Source organism: Lipotes vexillifer, unplaced genomic scaffold, assembly GCF_000442215.2.
Source record: "Lipotes vexillifer unplaced genomic scaffold, Lipotes_vexillifer_v1.1 scaffold853, whole genome shotgun sequence".
NCBI classification, from domain to species: domain Eukaryota; kingdom Metazoa; phylum Chordata; class Mammalia; order Artiodactyla; family Lipotidae; genus Lipotes; species Lipotes vexillifer.
Genome location: NW_006792734.1, coordinates 1,743,905 through 1,766,042, shown reverse-complemented (window position 1 = coordinate 1,766,042; position 22,138 = coordinate 1,743,905). Strand labels below are relative to the sequence as shown.

General features: G+C 38.4%; 1 protein-coding gene across 1 annotated transcript in view; it reads left to right on the top strand.

Moving 5' to 3' along the window:
* The first annotated feature begins 2,703 nt into the window (after positions 1–2,703).
* The window catches only part of PAK2 (p21 (RAC1) activated kinase 2), a 76,199-nt gene continuing 56,764 nt past the window's right edge, over positions 2,704–22,138 (top strand). The window contains exon 1 of the mRNA XM_007465864.1: positions 2,704–2,889. The gene's annotated coding sequence lies outside the window, so the exon portion shown is untranslated. The remainder of the gene's footprint in view (positions 2,890–22,138) is intronic.

Here is a 22,138-nt window from a genome sequence, read left to right as displayed (position 1 = left end):
AGGCAAATGGTATACCTTCATAATCTATCCCCATGTCTCTCAGTCTTTCTTTCATATTTCCTCTGTCTTTGGGCTGCTGTCAGTAATTTCTTTAGATCTGTCTTCCAGTTTATTAATTCTCTCCTCAACTGTGTGTAATCTCTTTAATCCAAACATTGGCTTTGGTTTCAATTATTGTATTCTTTATTTCTAGAAGTTCTACTTGGCTCCTTCTCAAAGCTGCTTGGTCATTTTTTAAAAATAGTATCTTGTTTCTTGTTTAAAAATAGTCTCCTGTCTTCCTCTGCTTAATCATTATAATAAACTTATTTTACATTCTGTAATCAATAATTCCAGGATCTAAAGTTCATGGGCTTCATTATTCTGTTTATGGTTTCTGTTGATTCACTCCTGGCTTATTTTCTCAGATGTATTATATTTGGGGTGTTCATGTTTAACTTTTGATAGCCTGTTTGTGGAAATCCTTCCAGTCCTGTGTTGAGAGTGAACCTGTGCAGTGAAGATTTGTGTTTGTTTCTTCCAGGCCTCCAAGCATTACCAGCCTGGGACATTTTCTTGACTTCAAGTTTCCTGGGCAGTGTAGGTACTATAAATTTGAACTTTCAAACCCATGTGAGGGAAAGTTTGTGGTTACGAATTCTAAAGGGAAAGTTTTTTTCCCCTCGATGCCAAAGTCCAGGCTAAAACTTACAAGTATCTGCATATTGCCCTGGGTTGGTCCAGGGAATTTTTTTTTTTCCAGTCTATTCTTAGAGGGTATAGCCCTTTGAGTTTTCCAGCCTTGTGCAGGATTATAATCCCAACACCTTCTACAGGCCCAAGGCCTTGTCTTTGGTCTCTTGTCTCCTGTGCAGCCAGTAAAACCATAGATTTTTCTGAGATAAGTAGGTTCTTTCAACATAACACAACACAACAGGCTTCACTGACCTGGTTACTACTCTGGTTTCTTGCTCCCCCCTTTGGGTTGAATGTGGAGTTTCTAAGACTATCAGATGTATTCCTCTTTCTTCTTTGAAAGCTTAGTTATGCCTTTGAAAGGATGTTCTATTTTATCCAGCATTTTGTGTGTTTAATAGTGGGACAGTTTTTCAAGTTATCTAATAGTGTGCCATATTGCTCCTTGAATCCCTTCTCTCGTACTCTCCATATCAATTGAGCTTTTCGCTCTACATCTATCAGTAAGAACAATCTGGCTACTACCTATCTCCACTTCCATAGCTATTGCTGTAGCATCAGTCATGATTAATGCCTCCCTAGTTCATTCCCTTCTATTCTTGCATCTCAGTACTCCATTCTCCATGTAGCAATCTAGAGATCTTTTTTATTTTTTTAATATATTTATTTATTTATGCCTGTGTTGGGTCTTTGTTGCTGTGTGCGGGCTTTCTCTAGTTGCGGTGAGTGGGGGCTACTCTTTGTTGCAGTGCGTGGGCTTCTCATTGTCGTGGCTTCTCTTGTTGCAGAGCACAGGCTCTAGGCTTGCAGGCTTCAGTAGCTGTGGCATGTGGGCTCAGTAGTTGTGGCTTGTGGGCTCTAGAGCACAGGCTCAGTAGTTGTGGAGCACGAGCTTAGTTGCTCCGCGGCATGTGGTATCTTCCCCGGCCAGGGCTCAAACCTGTGTCCCTTGCATTGGCAGGCAGATTCTTAACCACTGTGCCACCAGGGAAGCCCTCTAGTGATCTTAAAGTGTTAACCAGGTAACATCACTTCCTTACTTACAACTCTTTAACTTCTTGGAATAAAGTCCAACATCCTTACCTGTCATTTAAGATCCTTCCTGACCTGAATCTTGTCTTCTCTAGTGTTTTCTCCCACTATGCTACTCTTCTTGCACTAAACTGCAGTTACACAGGCCTTCTTAACTGACCTTAGCAAGTTCTTTTCTTTCTCCTTCTGTCTGTAATGCTCCTGGGAGCTTCTCATGGCTCTCTCTTTCTGTTCTCAACTTAAATGTCACCTCATTAAAGATGCCTTCCCTGGCCACCTTATCCAAAGTAATCATCCTAGTTTTTCCCTCATACCAGATATCACTATTTTAATTATTGTGTTTTCATATTTGTAAGTTCCACAAAGACAAAGTGACTTGTATTCACCCTTGTATCCCTGATACCCAGCAGTGTCTGGTACATATTAGACACTGAAATACTTGTAGAATTAGTGAATACATTAATGAACTCCTCCATGGATAAAACATAGAGGCCTTAATTTGCAAGGAGGTGGGGCTTAATTTAGCACCAAAGTATATTAAGAGCTGTAGGTAAAAAGCAAAATGGATAGTGGATGAATTCCCAGGAACACGTATCCTAGAGCAGGTTCGTATAACAGGAATCGTCTTTCAGCATCTTTGGTTGGCCACAGACCTGACTGGAGGCAATGCTGAATTACATGAGGAAGTGGCGGTGTCTCTCAATATAAAGAATACCCAAAAAAGGCGGGGGTGGGGGTGGGGGGTGGCGGAGATAAGTGGTACACATCTCCAAACTACAACTCCCAGCAGGCCCCGCGTGAACCCACCCACTGGGAGGCGGTGCCCGTCTCCGCCCCGTGGAGCTCCTGGCTTCGGCCCCACCCCTCCCCGTTCCGCGCCGTAGCCCTCCCCCAGGGTTGTGGCCACGCGCAGCGGCGGCGGTTGTTCCGCTTCCCCTCTGGCCTGGGCCGTCGCCATTGCCGAAGGCTCTCTGCACTCCCTTCCCGGCACCCGCGGGGCTCGGCTGCCGCCCGGCCTAGCACTAACAGCAGCTGCGCTCCAGCGCGGTTCCTCTTCCCGCCCCACTTCCCTTTCCCTCCCCTCCCCGCCCTGTGTCGCGCGCTTGCTCGGGGCGGCTCCTGAGCCCGCCGGGAGCTCGGCCGGAGGCTCCTCGCTGGGGCGGGGATCTTTCCTCGCCTGGGGTAAGTGTGCAGACAGGCCGGGACGCGGGCTGTCGCTCTCCTTCCTTCTTTCTCCGCGGCCTGGCTGGCGCGAGCGGCCCGGGGCAGCTAACCTGCCCCGCGCGGGGCTGGGAAGCCGCCACCTGCGTGCCTGGAGCCGCAACTCTTGGGGCGGTGGCTCATTGTCTGCGCCCTCCGGCTGTTTTCTTCCCCGACTGTAGTCTGAAATGGGAAGCTTGCTGGGCTGGTGAGGTCTAACTCTTCCTGGACCCGGCCCTGCCCTGAACCCTGTCGCGCCACAGTCTGCCCTCTGTTGATCTCCCTTCCATCGCGTTTCCACCCTCCTTTTCTCCATTTACTTTTGTGTTGTACAAAACGTTGCGGGTTTTATTCCTCGATTTTTTCGTCTCTTACAGAATCCTAGCCCCTCCTTGCTGTGTCTCTGGTCATCCCAGTTTCTTTGCTTAGGCATATTGTCTAGGGTCCCTTTACTGTTTTCTAAACTGCAATCTGTGATCTTTCCATATTCTGCGTTAGTAGAAACGAATAGTTTTCAGAGGGTTTGAGGGCCTCCGCTTAAGAACAGAACTTTCGGATCTTCTCGTGATTCCTGTTTGATCTTCAGCCAGGAGGTGAATATTTGCTTCTTTAGGTAACTTAGGTGAAGGTTGGCTTTCACCATGTTTGGCTTTCTTTCAAACAACATACACAATATGTTGCCGAATATTCCTCAGTGGACTCAATCTTTTGACTAATTCTTTAAAGATAGAGTCATCCAAGAACTGAAGAGTAGAAAGTAATTGCCATTGTCGTCAGACGTTGTGGAGTTGTACTGCCAGTCCTTGTATCTTATCTTTAATGGGAATTCTCTGGGCAGTGCGAGCGTGATTTCTTTCTCCGTGATAAATAATGCTAACTCCCATTGGTATAATTATCTCAGTTTTATTTTACAAGTGATCTATAGTTCTTTGTTTTCTTTTTAAACCTCTGTAAAAAGACAATCAAAATGGTTAGGCCTAAAATTAGACTACGACGAGCAGTGTTTTGGATCAAGGTTGTGCGCGTCACGTTTTTCCCCCTGCTCTGTTTGACTCTTCCGCTCTTGTAAGTAGGCAGGATATTGAAATGTAGAAGAATTTGCTCTGGGGGTTTTGTTTTTGTAGGTTTATTCAAAACAGTAACATTAAATAAAGTTAGATTGGGATGAAGGCAGTGAACAGTAATTTTTAAAGCAGGTTAGAACTTGTCAACTTTGCCAGGAGCTCTGTGGCATTTGTAAAACGCACTCATAATCACTTATGTATATTTTGTATATATGTATGAAAAATATATATATATAAATGAAAAGCTTTGTTCATGTTCTCCTTTTAAGGGTGTTGATTTAAGTTAGCTCTTTCATCCTTAGCTTTTAAATCTTTCTAGTAATTAATTAACCAGAAACACTGATTTACATTATGAAAAATGAACCTTAAAATGATTCTGATCTGTAATGTATGTAGGTCTTAAACCCACTTTCATGTTTTGGTGAAAGAGGTTGACCTAAATTCAGTGAATTCTGTGTTTTCACTTCAGTACTGTCATTTTGGTAGTGTCAGTTGTCCTTACTTCAATGAGAGGTCTTCTTGGCCTAAGGGGTTAAGGTCTAGAAATGTTGGAGTGTGAAACTAGGTCTGTTGATGTCAGCTTCTCTGCCAGTTCTTTCTACAAACAGACAGTTTTACTGAGGAAGAGTTCTGGGTATTCTGCTTCTCTTAGGACCTCGATTTTGGTTTACAGTTATTCAAAGAGAGAGTTATTCTTCTGGACTTTGTGACATTAAATACTAGCCTTGAAAACCCAAATTCATAAAGTAAGTTTGTGGTTGGAGTCTATCTACTAAACAAATGAATAGGGGTTCCTATGATTCTCTGATCTTTATGAAAGGGCGATTTCCAAGTAGACATGGTTAACAGTGGTGTATCTTTTCAATTGTACTTTTTTAAAGAGAAAACTTAGAACTTGTTCAGGTAGCTAAAGATAAACTTTCAGTTTTTCTTTTTAGAAGAGAGAGACCTCGTTCAAATAGCTAGGGATGAAATAAATAGGTATTGTTAAATTCTTCCTATGTTTAATCTGTCGATATTGATTATTCTAATATTTGAGTATAACATTTCTTTTGGCTTTCTGAATTTTCTACTTATGATTAAAGTGCGAAACTACACCTTTTTCAAGTCTTTAAGGCTTTGGGGTTCTGATCAGTTTGTTTTCAAAAGCCCTTCCAGTTAGTTAGAGGGGTAATTCCAGACTAATCAGAGAGGGTGTTAAGTTACTTGCGAATCTGAGTTGTCCCTGGTATCCTTTTTGTACCTTGGTAGAAGCAGAAAGAGATGGAAAAAAAACAGCCCCTGTTGCCTTGAAGAAATACTGATTATTTTCTTCTGTGACCAGAATTGAGTTTCACGACTTCTTCATTTTAGGATCACTAACCTGAATAAGAGTAGTCAGTCCGAACATTCATGCCGGATTTCAGAGGTCTAGCCTCTTATCTTTGAGGTACAGTAGTACTTGTCATTCCATGTATCACAGGTGGTGAGGAGCTGGAGACTTGGGTTTGAATGCTGGCTCTTCCACTTCACCCTGGGCAAGATACACTTTCTTTTCAGGCTTGTTTTTTTCATCTGTAAAATGAGGATTAATAATAATATAATATACATTTCATAGGGCTATTTAGAGCAGATGAGATAATGCAGGGAAAAGTACTTAGCAAATGAAATGTTTAAGTGATTAATAAATGTTAGTTATTAATATTAATGCTAATAATATTAATAGTTAATATCCCATTCTGAAGTAGGTTTTATATTTAATTGCTTCTACAGCAAATATTATACTTCCAAACTTAGATTTAAGACTGCTTTCTGAAAGTAGTTGGAATTTCAGGGCCAAGTTTCTGAGACCATAACTGTTAAAAATTACTTTTCAGGAAAAAAAATAGTTTCATCACTGAAACAAAATACAGGTTTTTTGAATACATGTGTCTCAGATTTTAAAATAGGCATACTTCTCGTAGAAAATTTAGAAAGTAGTGAAAACTATTAAGAAATGGGACAAAAATTACTATACAAAAATCACTTAGCCCCCAGAGATAACCATCATAACAGATGAGAATAGTGCCTTTTTTCCTTATTTTTAAATTAAATTCCAAAGGTAGTCAGTACATGCTTATTACAGAAGGTTCAAGCAAGTCAATTATTTAGAGTAGAAAGTGAAAATGACTTTCCTTTTTAGTCCCATTCCTTACAGGTACCCACTGTAAACAATTTTGTTTTCTTTATGCAATTAGAAATAATCACAGTGTGTATGTAGTTTTACCTTGATTTTCTTTTTTAATTAAAAAAATCTAATTATGAATTCGTTTCCATCTCAGTACTTGTAGTTAAACCTCATGTTGTTTTGTTTTGTTTTGTTTTGTTTTGCGGTACGCGGGCCTCTCACTGTTGTGGCCTCTCCCGTTGCGGAGCATAGGCTCCGGATGCGCAGGCTCAGTAGTTGTGGCTCACGGGCCTAGTTGCTCCGCGGCATGTGGGATCCTCCCAGACCAGGACTCGAACCTGTGTCCCCTACATTAGCAGGCAGATTCTCAACCACTGCGCCACCAGGGAAGCCCAATCTCAGCTTTTAAAAAATTAATTCCTATTCCGGGAATTCCCTGGTGGTCCAGTGGTTAGGACTCTGTGCTTCCACTGCAGGAGGCATGAGTTTGATTCCTGGTCGCGGAACTAAGATCCTGGATGCCACGTGGTGCAGTCAGAAAAAAAAAAATCCTATTCCTTTTAATTTGAGATTAGTAGTTTATAGGCTTATGAAGCAATAATGTTATATAATAAACACATGAACAGCAAGAGTTGGAGTAAAACTTTTTTTTTTTTTTTGGGGTACGCCGGCCTCTCACTGTTGTGGCCTCTCCTGTTGCGGAGCACAGGCTCTGGACGCGCAGGCTCAGCGGCCATGGCTCACGGGCCCAGCTGCTCCGCGGCATGTGGGATCTTCCCGGACCGGGGCATGAACCTGTGTTCCCTGCATCGGCAGGCGGACCCTCAACCACTGCGCCACCAGGGAAGCCCCTGGATTAAAACTTTTAAACACAATTTCAGGTGCTCTAAAGAACAAATTATTAAAGAATAAAAAGTTACACTGGCAGATATAATGGTAAAAATATAACCAGATGTTTGATAAAGAATAAAGTTTAAAAAAAACCCTTAATTCATTACCTGTGGATAACTGCTGTTAATATTTTGATGTTTCTTTATATTTGTGTGTGTACATAGTTTACTCTTCTAAAATTGGAATCATATTCTATATAATTTGCTATCTTGCTTTTTTTTAACTTACCCTCAAATCTTGCAAGTTTCCCTCTTTCTCCTTAAAAATTCTATTTAAAAATGATTTTTTAATGTTTGCCTAACATTCCATTGCACACCTATGCCTTAGTTTCATTATTCTCCTATTGGTGAATGTATAACTTATTTCTAATATTTTATATAAATAATGCTATGATGAATATCTTTTTATTCATCCCTGAGTATTACTTTAGAATATTTTCTTAGAAGTGGAATTACTGAATGAAAGGGTATAAGCATTTACAAGTGTTAAATTACCCTTCAGAAAAGTTTGGTGTATACCATCACTAGCATTGTGAGTCTCATTTTGTTGCTATCCTCATTGAAACAGCCATCATTCTTAATGAAATTGTTAAATTTGCTTATTGCTAGGCAAATAAAAAATACAGTTTAATTTGCATTTCCTGTTTAAATTATAATTTTGTTTTTGTGAATTTGATTTAGTTTCATTATTTCTGATAAGTATACAGAAGTATCTAGGTTTTTTTAAAGTAGTAAGTTCACTTTTTCCTTAAAAAAATTTTTTTGTACAGTTTTTAAAGTTCCTTTCCATTTACAGTTATAAAACATTGGCTGTATTTTTCGTGTTGTGTAATATATCCTCGAGCCTATCTTACACCCAATAGTTTGTACCTCTAGAAGTAACTAGATTTTTGTGGTCACGATTATTTTTATTATCTTGCTGGACTTCAGTAAAATTTTATTTACTTTTGTTTTTCAGGTTCATTGTCTTACCTGAAAGTAATAGTTATAATATTTATAATATTTATTTATAATATTTATTAGTATTTTAGTATAATATTTAGTATAATATTTATTAGTATTTTAGCTCTTTATTACATTGATCAGAATCTCCAAGACACAGTTATATAAGAGAGGTGATAATTGTCTTGGAATGTCTCTGGTATTTTTACGATTTAAGAATGAATGCAGCTGTTGGTTTTAGAGAGAAATTTTTTATTATTTATTCTCTTCTTGTAAAAAAGAGGAGTGTCTTCCGAATTTTATCAAATGTTTTTGGAACTTATTTAGGTGATGATGAGATTTTTCTTTTAACTACTGATAAAAGTATATAAATAAATTTGCTAATAACATTCCCAAAGGTTATATATCCTAAGGCATATATCATGAGGAATCAAAACCCCACTCTTGTTAGTCAGGTGTACAGAATTTATTGAAAGAATAGAAGAGAGTCTCATAGAACTTTAGTTTGATAAGAATACACAGTCCATATGGTAACTTCTGTAGTCTGGAGAAATCCTTACTTACTCATGAGTCAGTTTTGAGAAATTTGTATTTCCCCAGATTATATTTTTTAAGATTTTCAAATTTATTATTATATGGGTGTATGTAATATTTTTTATAATTAAAATCTGTGGTGTTCATCTCCACCTTTTATTAGTGATTTCATTATTTTTCTTAATTTGATTTGCCAAATGTTTATCTACTTAGTGGTTTTTAATAAGAAGCTTTGAGATTTATTCTGTTTTCTGATTTTCTAATTTCTACTTTTTATTTTGCTCTGGTTTTTCTGATTTTTTTTTTTTTTTTGGTTATACAGTAAGCCCCCTACATAACGAATGCATTCCATTCCAAGAGCACATTCGTAAATCCAGTTTGTTCCTAAGTCCAACAAAGTTAGCCTAGGTACCCAATTAACACAATCAGCTATATGGTACTGTACTGTAATAGGTTTATAATACTTTTCACACAAATAATACATAAAAAAGAAATGCAAAAAATAAAATATTTTTAATCTAACAGTACAGTACCTTGAAAAGTACGGTAGTACAGTGTAACGGCTGGCATACATGGGCTAGCATTGAGTGAACAGGCAAGAAGAGTTACTGACTGAAGGAAGGAGAGGAGGTGGGAGATGGTAGAGCTGAAGGATCGTCAGCAATAGGAGATGGAGGGCAAGCTGTAGTTTCACTCACACCTGACATTCACTACCAGCTACATCACTGCTGCTTTTACACTTGCTTCTACACTTGCTTCTGGACATCCTGGGCTTGAAATAAAGATACTGTGCTACTGTACTCTACAGTACTGTACAGTAAAGTACACAAAAGCACAACCACTTGTAGAGGATGCCCGCATGTGACAGTGTATGCCAGACATGTGAATTAACTTACGTGGTTGGACCTGTGAACACATGTTCACATCTTTGAAAGTTCACAACTTGGAGGTTCATATGTAGGGGACTTACTGTACTTTTTCTAACTTAGTAAATTCTTAGTTCTCTCTTTTTTTCCTTAAATGAAAACATTTTTAATGCTCTTAATTTGCCTCTGAGTACAGCTTTGGCTGCACTCTAAAATGTCTGTGAATGATATTCTTATATTCATTGCTTTCCAAATAGTTGCTAGTTCTAGTTTGATTACCTCTTTGACTCAGGAACTGTTTGGTATAGTTCTGTTCACTGTATTTTCTCTCATTGTCAGTGACTATGTTCTTTTAAAAGATCTTTTAAGTTTATTCAGGGTTTTTTTGTGACTTAAAGCATAATCCAATTTGCTAAATGTTCTTTGAAAACTTAACATTTTCTGTTTGCACATACAGTTTTATATACACACATATATCTGTCAATTAAACTTTATTCAAATTATCTTATTATTCCTTAATAGTTTTTATTATAAGACATCCTTTATTAAGTTTTTAATCTTAATCTGTCAAAGACTAAGAGTTAGCATTGTTTCTGAAAAGCTTGTGCTTACATTGGGGCCTTTACATTTTTGTTTCTTCCCCCTGAATACTGTGTTCCTTTCATATGTCACTGTTTTAAAGAGGCCTTACTTGATCAGCCGTCTAAAATAGCCTCCACCTGCTCCTGCTCAGTATCTAACTTCTTTCCCCTCTGTGTTTTTCTTTATAGCACTTCCACCTGAAATAATTATTATTATTTTATTTATTTATTTTTTTGTGGTACGCGGGCCTCTCACTGTTGTGGCCTCTCCCGTTGCGGAGTGCAGGCTCAGCGGCCATGGCTCACGGGCCTGGCCTCTCCACGGCATGTGGAATCTTCCCGGTTGGGGCACGAACCCATGTCCCCTGCATCGGCAGGCAGACTCTCAACCACTGCGCCACCAGGGAAGCCTTGAAATTATTTTTTCATTCACTTATCTCTTTGCTATTATTCTGTTCAGAACTTAGAACAAGTATGTATGCAGTATGTGTTTGTTAAGTAAAGAGTGTCCTTTTTTATTCTAATGACTTTTTTTTTAATTAATAGACTTTATACAATTTTAGTTCATAGAAAAGTTGAGCCAAAAGTACAGAGAGTTCCCATATACCTTGATCTCCCTCCTTCCTCAGCTTCCCCCATCATCAACATTCTGCAATGTTTGGTATGTTTGTTATGATTGATGAACCAATGTTGACACATCACTACCCATCAAAGTTCATAGTTTACATTAGGGTTCACTCTTGATATTACATGCTGTATGGGTATGGACGAATGGTGGATAATGACATGTATTCACCATTACAGTATCATACAGAATAGTTTCTTCACTCCCAAAATTCTCTGTGCTCCACTTCTTTACCCCTCCCTTCTTGCTAATCCCTGATAACCACTGAAGCTTTAACTGTCTCCATAGTCTCGCCTTCTCCAGAATGTCATATAGTTGGAATTATACAATATGTAACCTTTTCAGCTTCTTTCACTTAGCAGTGTGCATTTGAGTTTCCTTCATATCTTTTCATGGCTTAATAGCTCATTGCTTTTTTATGCTGAATAATACTCCATTGTTGGGAAATACCACAGTTTGTTTACCCATTTACCCACTAAAGGACTTCTTGGTTGCTTCCACATTTGGCAGTTATGAATAAAGCTGCTATAAACATCCAAGTTTGGGTTTTTCATGGACATAAGTTTTCAGCTGATTTGAGTAAATAGCGTGGAATATGATTGCTGGATTGTATGGTAAGAATATATTTAGTTTTGTTAAGAATCTGCTAAAACTGTCTTTCAAAGTGGCTGAACCATTTTGCTTTCCTACCAACAGTGAATGAGAGTTCCTGTTGCTCAAATCCTCATGAGCATTTGATGTTAGTGCTTTGGATTTTAGCCATTCTAATAGGTGTGTAGTGCTATGTCACTGTTTTAATTTGCAATTCCCTAATGAAGTATGAGACTGAGCATCTTTATATCAGATACTTCTTTTGCAAATATTTTCTTCCACTCTGTGGCTTGTCTTCATATTCTCTCTATCCTAATGATTTTTATCATGTTTTTGGTGTAATATTATTGATGCATGTTTAAGTTCTGTACTGCTAAAGATCTGTATTACACCTAATCAATAAAAATAATTGTCATATTTAATCTTTCTAAGTCTCGTACTTTACTTATCTTAAATTTCCATCTGTCCTTTTATTTGTTCAGTAAATTATTATCCCACCTTGTCTTTCCATGCCATTTTTAGTTGTATCTCTTTTAAATTACATATAGTTTATTTTTGTTTTAATCCAAAGTGAATACTTAAAGCATTTATGTGTATTGTGATAGTTAATTCTGTTGGGTGTGTTTCTGTTATTTAATGCTTTCTGTTTTTTAATGATTCATTGTTACTGCTTCTACATTTTTGTAAAATATACATAATGTAAAGTTATCATCTTGACCATTTTAAAGTAAAGTTAACCCTAGAACAACACGAGTTTGAACTGTGCAGGTCCACTTATACGTGGATTTTTTTCAGTAGTGAATACTATAGTACTGCACTATCCAAGGTTGGTTGAATCCTAGGATGCAGAACTGCAGATACAGACGAACTTTGGATTTGGAGGAACCATGTATATGGAGAGCCAGACTATAAGTTATACTCAGATTTTTGACTGTGTGGAGGGTCGCGCCCCAACCCCCAAGCTGTTCAGGGTCAACTGTATACAGTTCTTTGGCATTAAGTACACTTACATTGTTGTGCAACCATCCATCACCATCCATCTCCAGAATTTTTCATCTTTCCTAACAGAGTCTACGCTTATTAAACACTGACTCCCTGTTCCTCCCTACCCACAACCCCTGGTGACTGTCTCTAATCTACTTTCTCTTATGATTTTGCCGTTTCTAGATGATTCATATAAGTGGAATCATACAATGTTTGTCCTTTTGTGTCTGGCTTATTTCACGTAGCATGTTTTCAAGGTTTATCCATGTTATAGCATTTATGAGTACTCAATTCCTTTTTGAGGCTGAATAATATTCCATAGTATGTGTGTTTATCCTGTTATCTGTCAATGTCTTAAAGCCAACTAATCTATACTTTAAGTGAATTCAACTGTAAATCTAAAATTTAAAAAAATAACAATTTCTGATTTGTCATTCTGAAAAAGAAAATTATACTTTGACTCCCCATACTTTGAAGACTGGCTTATTCTCTTAACCAGCCCTCACTTTAATGTTCATTGTCAGTTTCTCAATCTTACGTTTAAATTGAGTCATCATGTATGTCAGCTAACATAAATTTTCATTTAATATAGGAGTAACTGGAAGGCACATTTAATAATTATTAGGTCACTGATGTCCACAGAAACTTTCATGCCATGTGGTCTCACATTAATTTTGTTTCAGAGCTTCCTATATCTGACGGTGCTAGGAATCTTCCTTTTTCTTTTTATTGAGATATTTTGACTGATTGTGTCTTGTATGTGTTTATTAATGTTGCCTGATACATTAACTCCTTATGGTCTTCATACTTTTTTTTCATTTCCAGAAATATTTTTGGTTAATTTTAGTTCTTTTTTCTTACTTGAAAACACTTTAGATTAGGTTGGCTTATCATTTCTGTCTTTTGTGTGAGCTTCTCGAATGTTTGTCTTTAGCTCTCATTTGATTTTCCTTTATTACCTCCAATGTAGGGTTTATTTCTGCTATGGAAATTTTAGTTTCTTTACATCCTTTAAAAATTTACTCCACTCCCTTTTCTTCTTAAATTACTCTCATTTCATCTTGGTCTTTTCTCTTCATATATGCCTGTTTCATGGATTTTACCAAACAGTGTTTGGAACTTAATTCTGTGTCTTGAAGTAATTTTTTAAAAAAATTTATTTATTATTTATTTTTGGCTGTGTTGGGTCTTCCTTGCTACGTGCAGGCTTTCTCTAGTTGCGGTGAGTGGGGCTACTCTTTGTTGCAGTGTGTGGGCTTCTCATTGTGGTGGTTTCCCTTGCTGTGGAGCATGGGCTCTAGGCAGGTGGATTTCAGTAGTTGTGGCACATGGACTCAGTAGTTGTGGCTCGTGGGCTCTAGAGCACAGACTTAGTGGTTGTGGTGCACGGGCTGAGTTGCTCCGCGGCATGTGGGATCTTCCCCGACCAGGGCTCGAACCCGTGTCTCCTGCATTGGCAGGCGGATTCTTAACCACGGAGCCACCAGGGAAGTCCCTGTCCTGAAGTAATTTTAATTCACCTTCTAAGTTAGATTCTGCTTCTGTGAAAGGTAATTTTGTCTCTTTCTTGTGCTGCATTATTTTTTGTTGGGATCAATGTTGGATTTTTTTCCTGCTTATTCATCCTTGAATGATAACAGTTATCTGTTACCTGATATGCATTTGTCAGAAATATTTGTGGGATTGATTGTCCTTGCCTCTACAGTTGACTGGGATTCTGGTTGAAACCTTTTCTTACGTGTATTGCTAAAGGATAAATACACACAGCACCTAGCCTGAGTTCCAGTGATAAATTGGCATTCATCTTATAGGGTAGTTCTGGGCTAGGATGGTGGGATCTTATGGTACCCTGGTTTCTAGCATGTGCTACTATTAGGGCTCTTCCTGATTCTAACCAAGTACCCACAACACAGCACTTTGCTTGTGTGACTACACCCCCCAGGAAGCCATGTACCAATCCAGGTTTTTCTGCCCATTTACAGTTCCACTTGAACCTTACATACACACAGGCACATAGAAAGATACTTGTTTTCTGGAACTTGCATGGCAGTCTCCTAAATGTATGTAGAAAGATCAGAAGAGATGATAAGGAGCTCCAGCTGTCACAGAACCCACTTCTATATAGCAAGAAATGGCTTAGCAAGGATGACTGACTAGCTTGTTTCTTTGAGGCAGACTTCGGGTCTCCAAATAGACGTATGGCTAGCAGAGAGGAGTGAGCTATCTTTATATCTTCTTTTAGGCAAATGGTCAAACTTTCTTTTATGAAACAGAGCATAGATGGGTCATGAATCTTTTCTTAGTTGAGATTGCGTGACCTTGTAGCTAATGAAAAGCCTTCAAAGATTTTATATAAATTGTCTTCGTGGAAATGTGGAATAGACTCCATGGTGACTTCTGATATGATACTATTTTTTACTACAATAAACTGGTTTCAGTTTTTGTTTAACTTAGATAACCACCTAAGTAATCAAATAATCAGTCTGCAGTTGACCTTCATTTTTCAGTATAAGGTCTTAGATTGGTAAGTTTTCACTTTGATTGTAGAAAAATGGCATCTTGTTACAATTTGCATCTTTTTGATGTCTAGTTGAACACTTTTTATATACATACAGTCCCCCTACTTACTATTTTTTGACTTCACTATGGTGCAGAAGTGGTATGCATTCAGTAGAAACCATACTTTGAATTTTGATCTTTTTCTAGGCTAGCTATACAAGGTTCAGTACTCTGGTGGTGCTGGGCAGAGGCAGCGAGCTGTAGCTCCCAGTCAGCCATGCAATCACAAGGGTATACACTTGTGATACACTTAACAACCGTTCTGTACCCATACTACCATTCTCTCGTTCACTTTAAGTACAGCATTCAATAAACTACAAGAGATATTCAACTCTTTGTTATAAAATAGGCCTTGTGTTAGATGATTTTGCTCAGCTGTCAGCTAATGTATTTTGAGCATGTTTAAGGTAGGCTGGGCTATGATGTTCCTTGATAGGTTTAGGTGTATTAAATGCATTTTCAACTTAATGGTATTTTCAACATACATATTGTTATGTAGCCCCATCTTAAGGAAGATCTGTTTGTTGCCCCTCTCTTCTTTTTTCATTTTGAATCGCCATTTGGGTTTTGCGACCAAAGTTGAGGAAAGCTAGACTTCACTGTTGAACACATTTATTCTTACTTCTTTTTTAACTTTTTAATTTGTTCCTTGCTTCACCATTCACTACCTTATAGGCCCTTTTGAAGCATTTTCTGAGTCTGACCCCTTTACTTCTTTCATGCTTAGTCATAGTTTCACTTTTTTAGTGTAGTGATTGGGTGAAGGCCAAGGGGAAGAAGAAAAAAAGGAGGATCACATTTCGATTACAAAGTTTCTTTAACACACTGCTTCCTCTGTTTACTGAGACCTTCCTCTCTCTCTGCTTGGCAAGTCCTTTCTCATCCTTCAAAGGCCAGTTCTGATTTCTTTGCCTAATTACTTTCATATGAATAGGAGCTCTGGATCTTCTTTTCCACTGCATTCCACTCATCCCTGTCAGCTCTTATCTCACTGCGGAGTAGTCATTTGTTACTCTTTTCGCACTGATGGTGAGCTCAAAACTGAGACTACATCTTAGTTATCTTTGATCTCTAACATCTGACATATTGTATTCACAAAATAAATATTTCAATGACCTAGGAAGGACATACTAAGAATTTCTTCATTCTTCAACCATGTTGTTTTCCTGCTTCTAGTGTGAAATGTAAAAACCAGTTCTTTCTGGGAAGTGTAATTATGGATATTCTGTTTTTCTTTAAATTTTATTCTGGTTTGGGTTTCTTTGTTATGACCTTGTACTGCTTTTATTATGAGAAAAAAAGACACTTAAAACCAAACCTCTCAAACTTCCAGGTGTTCCCCATTGCCCAGCACCTGCAACTTTCTGGTCCCACTTAACAGTCTTATTTCCCCCTACTTGCTCCTGTGTGCTCTTTTGTCTTATGAACTAGATCATTCTTATTGTTCCTGTTGCCTAGAATCCCATCTCCTGGGTAGGAGTATGATCTGTTGTAAATGGAGAAATGCTTGTAATAGGGATTGAGTAGTGAGAATTTAGACTAATGTCCTGGTGGTCTTATTTTGAATATACAGTAGTTAGGGTGAGGTGGATGAGTTTTATCAGTTGTGAGTATCGAGATAAATGGAGCATTTAATTATCTTAGCTTTCTAGAATAGTGACCTTAAAGAAGATAGAATAGTGAAAATATCTTCAAAATTTCCTGGGTCTCCCCTAGCCTAAAAAAGGAAACAGGGCTTCCCTGGTGGCGCAGTGGTTGAGAATCTGCCTGGTAATGCAGGGAACACGGGTTCGAGCCCTGGTGTGGGAGGATCGCACATGCCGCGGAGCAACTAGGCCCGTGAGCCACAACTACTGAGCCTGCGTGTCTGGAGCCTGTGCTCCACAACAAGAGAGGCCACAATAGTGAGAGGCCCGCGCACAGCGATGAAGAGTGGCCCCCGCTTACCACAACTAGAGAAAGCCCTCACACAGAAACGAAGACCCAACACAGCAAAAATTAATTAATAAACTCCTACCCCCAACATCTAAAAAAAAAAAAAGGAAACAAACTTTACTTGCCTCCAATGCCATCAAAGATACACCTTTCATCAATTGATTTATTCATTCAACAATACTCATCTCTGAGACACATGAACTAGACACAGTGTTAGGTATTAATGATGTAATGGTCAACAGAATACTCACTGGATCCATGCTTGTAGAGTTTATAATGTAGTTAGGGTAGACAGACTTTTAAAAGCAAATCCAGTGTGATGAATGTTAAGACAGAATAAAATAATGTGCCTGGGATGGGAGTGAGGAGGTATCAGAGAAGGTTTCCTGAGAAAGTGACCTTTAGGCCAATAATACTTGAAGTAGGTGTTTGACAGGTAGGGGTGGTGAACAGAAAGTAGGGTGACCCGTTCAATCCCAGTTTGCCCCGGGCTTTCCTGGGTTTAGCACTGAAAATCTTGTGTCCCAGAATAACTCCCCCAGTTCCAGGGAAACTGGATGATTGGTCACTGAACAGAAAGTTTTCCAGAAAGGTCATGTGTGAAGGCCTGAGGTGTCTATTAGAGAAACTGAAAGAATAGACAAAACTTAAAGCCTGTTGAGGGAAAGTCTACAGAGAGATGGGTCTGGAAAATGAGGAGCCTGATCATGCATGCACTACTAGGCTTCATCTTAAGTATCCTACTTAAAGGCTTTAAGAAGGGGACTGAAGTGATAGTTTTATGTATTTTAAAGTGGCTCCCTGTGCTGTAAAGAATAGACTGGGAGAGACTGAGAGTGGATTTGGGGACAGTAAATAACAATTATTAGGCTACAGGCTACAGCAACTTAGAAGTTGAGGAAGCTGTTTTGGGAAGCATAGATAGTTTTGAGAATTAGGTTATTTTGATAGTATTATGAAATCCTGAAGCAAATGATTTTCAAAAATTGTTTTCCTCCAAGAATGCTGATTTCTTAAAAATGGTAAAACCTTTTTACTTCTGTATTTTTCTGTCTCATTGGATAAAAATTTTACTAGCAGAATAAATTGAGACAGCAGTTTTTTTGTTTTGTTTTTTTTCCAGATACGAAGAACAGCAGCATAGAACGTAGGAGGCATGGCTGTGAAGTTTTAGAAGTGATTATTTTTCTGAATACAGTGAAAAGTGTAACTTGAAATAGTTTTGTCACCTTCAAAGTAGTGCCGTTGAAAGGCACTCTGATTATTCCAGTGATGTTTCCGTTCTTCTGATCATTTTTCAGAGCTCTTCTCTTTGAAATCTAGGGGACTGCCATATGTTCTTTAGAGTATCTTCTTCAACAGAGGCAGACCTTCCATCTTTGCCTCTGCCTGTTTCCATCAGTCCCTGTTGCTTTCTCCACTACATCTGCCCCACCGTGGTCTCTTTCTTTTCCCTTAAATTTAAAAACATGAGATATAATTTGTATATGATAAAGTCCGCCCTTCCAAAGATGTACAGTTAAGTGGGTTTTTGTTGTTGTTTCTGTCGTATTCACAAGGTTGTACAACCATCACCACTGTCTAATACCAGAATATTTACATTACTGCAAGGGGAAATCTTACACCCAATAACAGTCACTCATTTTACCCCGAATTGCACCCCCTTGCCCCAGGCAAGATCTATTTTCACAGATCTATTTTCTGTCTGTAAGTTTGTGTATTCTGGACATATAAGCAGATTCATACAATATGTAGTCTTTTATGATTGGTTTCATTTAGCGCAAGGATTTCAAGGTTCATCCATATTGCAGCATGTATGAGTACTTCATTCCTTTATATGGCTGAATAATATTCCATTTCATTTATATACATAGGAGTGGAATTGCTGAGTCATATAGTAACTCCATGTTTAATCTTTTGAGAAGCTACCAGACTGTTTTACAGAGCAACTGCATTGTTTTGCAATCCTGCCAGCAGTATATGAGGATTCCAGTTTCTCTACATCCTCACTAATACTTGCTATTTTCTGTCTTTTGATTATGGCCATCCTAATGGGTGTGAGATGGTATCTCATTGTGGTTTTGATTTGCATTTCTCTGATCACTGATGAAGTTGAGTATCTTTTCACATGCTTATTGGCCATTTGTTTAACTTCATCTCCTTTGGGAAAGCATTTTATGTTCAGAATTGAGTATTTTAGATGAATGCTTCTTAGAAATTTTCTGTAATGGGCTAATAACTTTTGTACAATACCATAAAATGGAAATGAAAGAAAAATCAGGCAAAAATACAAGCCCCAATGGTTGTTGTTAGAGTCCATGGCAAATCACTCTGTCAGATTGCTCTGAAAGTTTCTAAACACTTATTCTCAATTTCTGTATTTCATTCAGTACGTACGGGTAATAAATAGCCAGTCCACATAACACTCTTCCAGAGATACTGCTTTAAATTACTAAAAGGCATTTGAAAAGTAGTTCACCTTTTTCCATGTTTGAACTCAAGGCAGTTGCTTGATTCTTGTATTTTCTCACTTCCGGATATGGCTACCAATTCTAATTTGCTATTGAATTAATCCCACAGAGGGCTGGTTTTGAGGCTTGCTGAAAATAAGCACTGCATACAGATTTCATGTAAGCTGGTTATATTTTATTGGGATAAGCTAGAGGGTACATTTTTAGCAAAAGATAACAAGGCAAATTGGATTTGGGGCCAATGAGGGTAGCCTTCTGTCCTCCCAGTTTTTCTCATAGGACCCTCAGTGTTGATGATATTGTTCTTGTTGAAGGGGTTTCTGCTAGGTGTTCAGAAGCACAGAGTAGAAGCTTACCATAAAGCCTCTTATACTTCCAACCGTGTCACCCTGAAATCCCAATATACTTATTTGTTTGTAAATAAATAGTCACTTGGCTGTTATATCCTTATTCTGAACATAATTTTTTACCTCATTGTTCACATTTATACAAAAATAAGCATTACTCATGCTCAGCCCCTTTTTGACCCTGTAGCCGTGAACAGTCTGTGAGCATGAGCATTCATTATCTCCTATCTTACAAGGTCTAGAACGACTAAGTCCACAGGCTGTTCCTGACTTTGAAACCTTATAGTCTAGGAATACTGAGGAATACATTCTTATAGTATTCAAATTACTTATGCTTTTGGTGGTGAAAATTCTGGAAAAAAAAGTGGGTTATTAGAACATGTTTCTAGTGGCCTTAAACTAATGAAGGTGTAATAGAGTATGAATCATTTGAAATGTGATTTTAAACATTTGTTGGTGCTTCTGTGTTAAAAGAGCATTATGTTACACAGTGTCAGATTGATACAGAGAAGTATGAAAAGTGTTCCTTAGCAGCCAGGAGTTTATAATCTTGTAGAAAGAAGAAAAGTTAGAAGTTGGTTGACTGAAGTTCGAGGAAGTGTGTAAGTGTCAAATTAATAGATAGGACTGTATCACTCTGGGTCCAATCACGAGAGAGACCACACAATAATTTGAACATGGAAAGAATTATTGACTATAGCAGGAGAATGGGATAGTGAAGGATTAGCTAGTAGTAAAAAGTAAATAGAACTCCAAAGAACATAGGAATAACAGAAATAAGGAGCAACTACTACCCCTAGGGTTCATATATCAGCACCTAGGGAAGAGTCCTCCTTCCCCGAGAAGGGGAAGGTCCAGACCTTGTTGGACAGAGCATGGCTGTGGGTGATTGAATGACAGAGAAGTTGATGTGGTGCTGTATTGGTAGTATGTGCTGGACATCTGCTCCCTAGGGTGCTCGTAAAGTTGTTCACGGAGAGGTGTTAACTCCACTACGAAACCTCCCAAGAAGAAAGTGTGAGGAAGCTGCTGCCTGCTGGGTATGCTGCTGGCCACCTTGCCCTATAGAAGCCAGATGCTAGAGGAGCCTGTGAGCAAGGGCCCCAGAACCAGGAAGCAAAACAAAACTTTTCTACTACAATGTCTCTCCTGTGCCCTCTACTGATTAAGTTTAGCATAATGCCAACTGGCCAAAGAAAAATACTTGAAGATCCCAGATCTGTTTTCACAGTAGACAAAAAGGGTGAATTTGGAATTGAAAGACACTAAATCAGAAATCAGCACGGTAATGGTAATAGTGCTGCAGGAGCTCAGAGATCCTATCAGGTTATGAGAGTTAAGGAAGAAGTACCATTTGAAAGAGCCCTTGTAACATGAGTAGGGTTTTTTTTTTTTAATTGAAAATGACTTAGGGCTTCCCTGGTAGCACAGTGGTTAAGAACCCACCTGCCAATGCAGGGGACACGGGTTTGAGCCCTGGTCCGGGGAGATCCCATATGCCGCGGAGCAACAAGGCCCGAGCGCCACAACCATTGAAGCCCACGCGCTTAGAGCCTGTGCTCCGCAACAAGAGAAGCCACCGCAATGAGAAGCCTGCGCACCGCAAGAAAGAGTAGTCCCCGCTCACCACAACTAGAGAAAGCCCGCGCGCAGCAACGAAGACCCAAAGCAGCCAAAAATAAATAATAAATAAATTTTTTAAAAAAAGAAAATGACTTACTGTTTTTCCTCATTAGAAAAATAGTACATGTTCATTTTATAAAAATTAGAATATAGACAAGTATTTTTGTCTATAGTCTCTAGATAAAGAAGGGAAAAGCAGTCAGTTCTATTACCCATGAAGAGAACCATTGTTAATTGTTTGACAAAATATGGCTAGATAGTGGATATAGTAGGGAGGAAAAGCTTTTTATGATGGTGCTTGCTGCTGCTTTTGTATCTTCGTTTACAGGAAGAAAAGTTGGCTTTGAAATATAATAATGCTAAATTATATAAACTGGCATTTTGAGGAGCTTTCTGTCTTTGGCATTAATGAGATTTATTTATGTAACTTCACGTTTGTGAAAGAGACAAGTTTGTCAAATAGATAATTGCTAGACATCACTTTCGTGCTCTTTAAGTGACCATTTGGAAGGTATTTTCTGTTGTAATCACACTGATGGAATGTTGTATGGTAGAAGTCCGTTGTGCTTGTCTCCTCTTTGCTCACAGATTTCCATATGAATCCTCCTCTTAGGAATAGGGTTCTAGCAGACTTAATCTGAGAAAACAAATTGAAAACTGAATCTTGCCCTTTTTGAGATATGGGGATTAATTCCCCCAGATAGCAAAGGCTGCAGGATTCTCATGAAAGAGGAAGACTTTATTTTTTTAAATTTAATTTCTATTTTATATTGGAGTATAGTTGATTCACAATGTTGTGTTAGTTTGGGGTGTACAGCAAAGTGATTCAGTTATACATAGTATATCCATTCTGAAAGAGAAAGACTTTATAATACCATATCAGTGTTTAATTGGCATTTATTTTTTAAAAGTTAGTAATTGTAGAGAATGAAAACAAAGTTCTTGCATATTAACCAACAACTGGCTCATGAATGATTAGGACATAGAATGTTAGGCCTGTTTTCAGAGAAATATCCTATACTGCTAAATTCAGACTAGTTCCTGTTGACTTGTTGCCTTTTAACCAAGTTGGT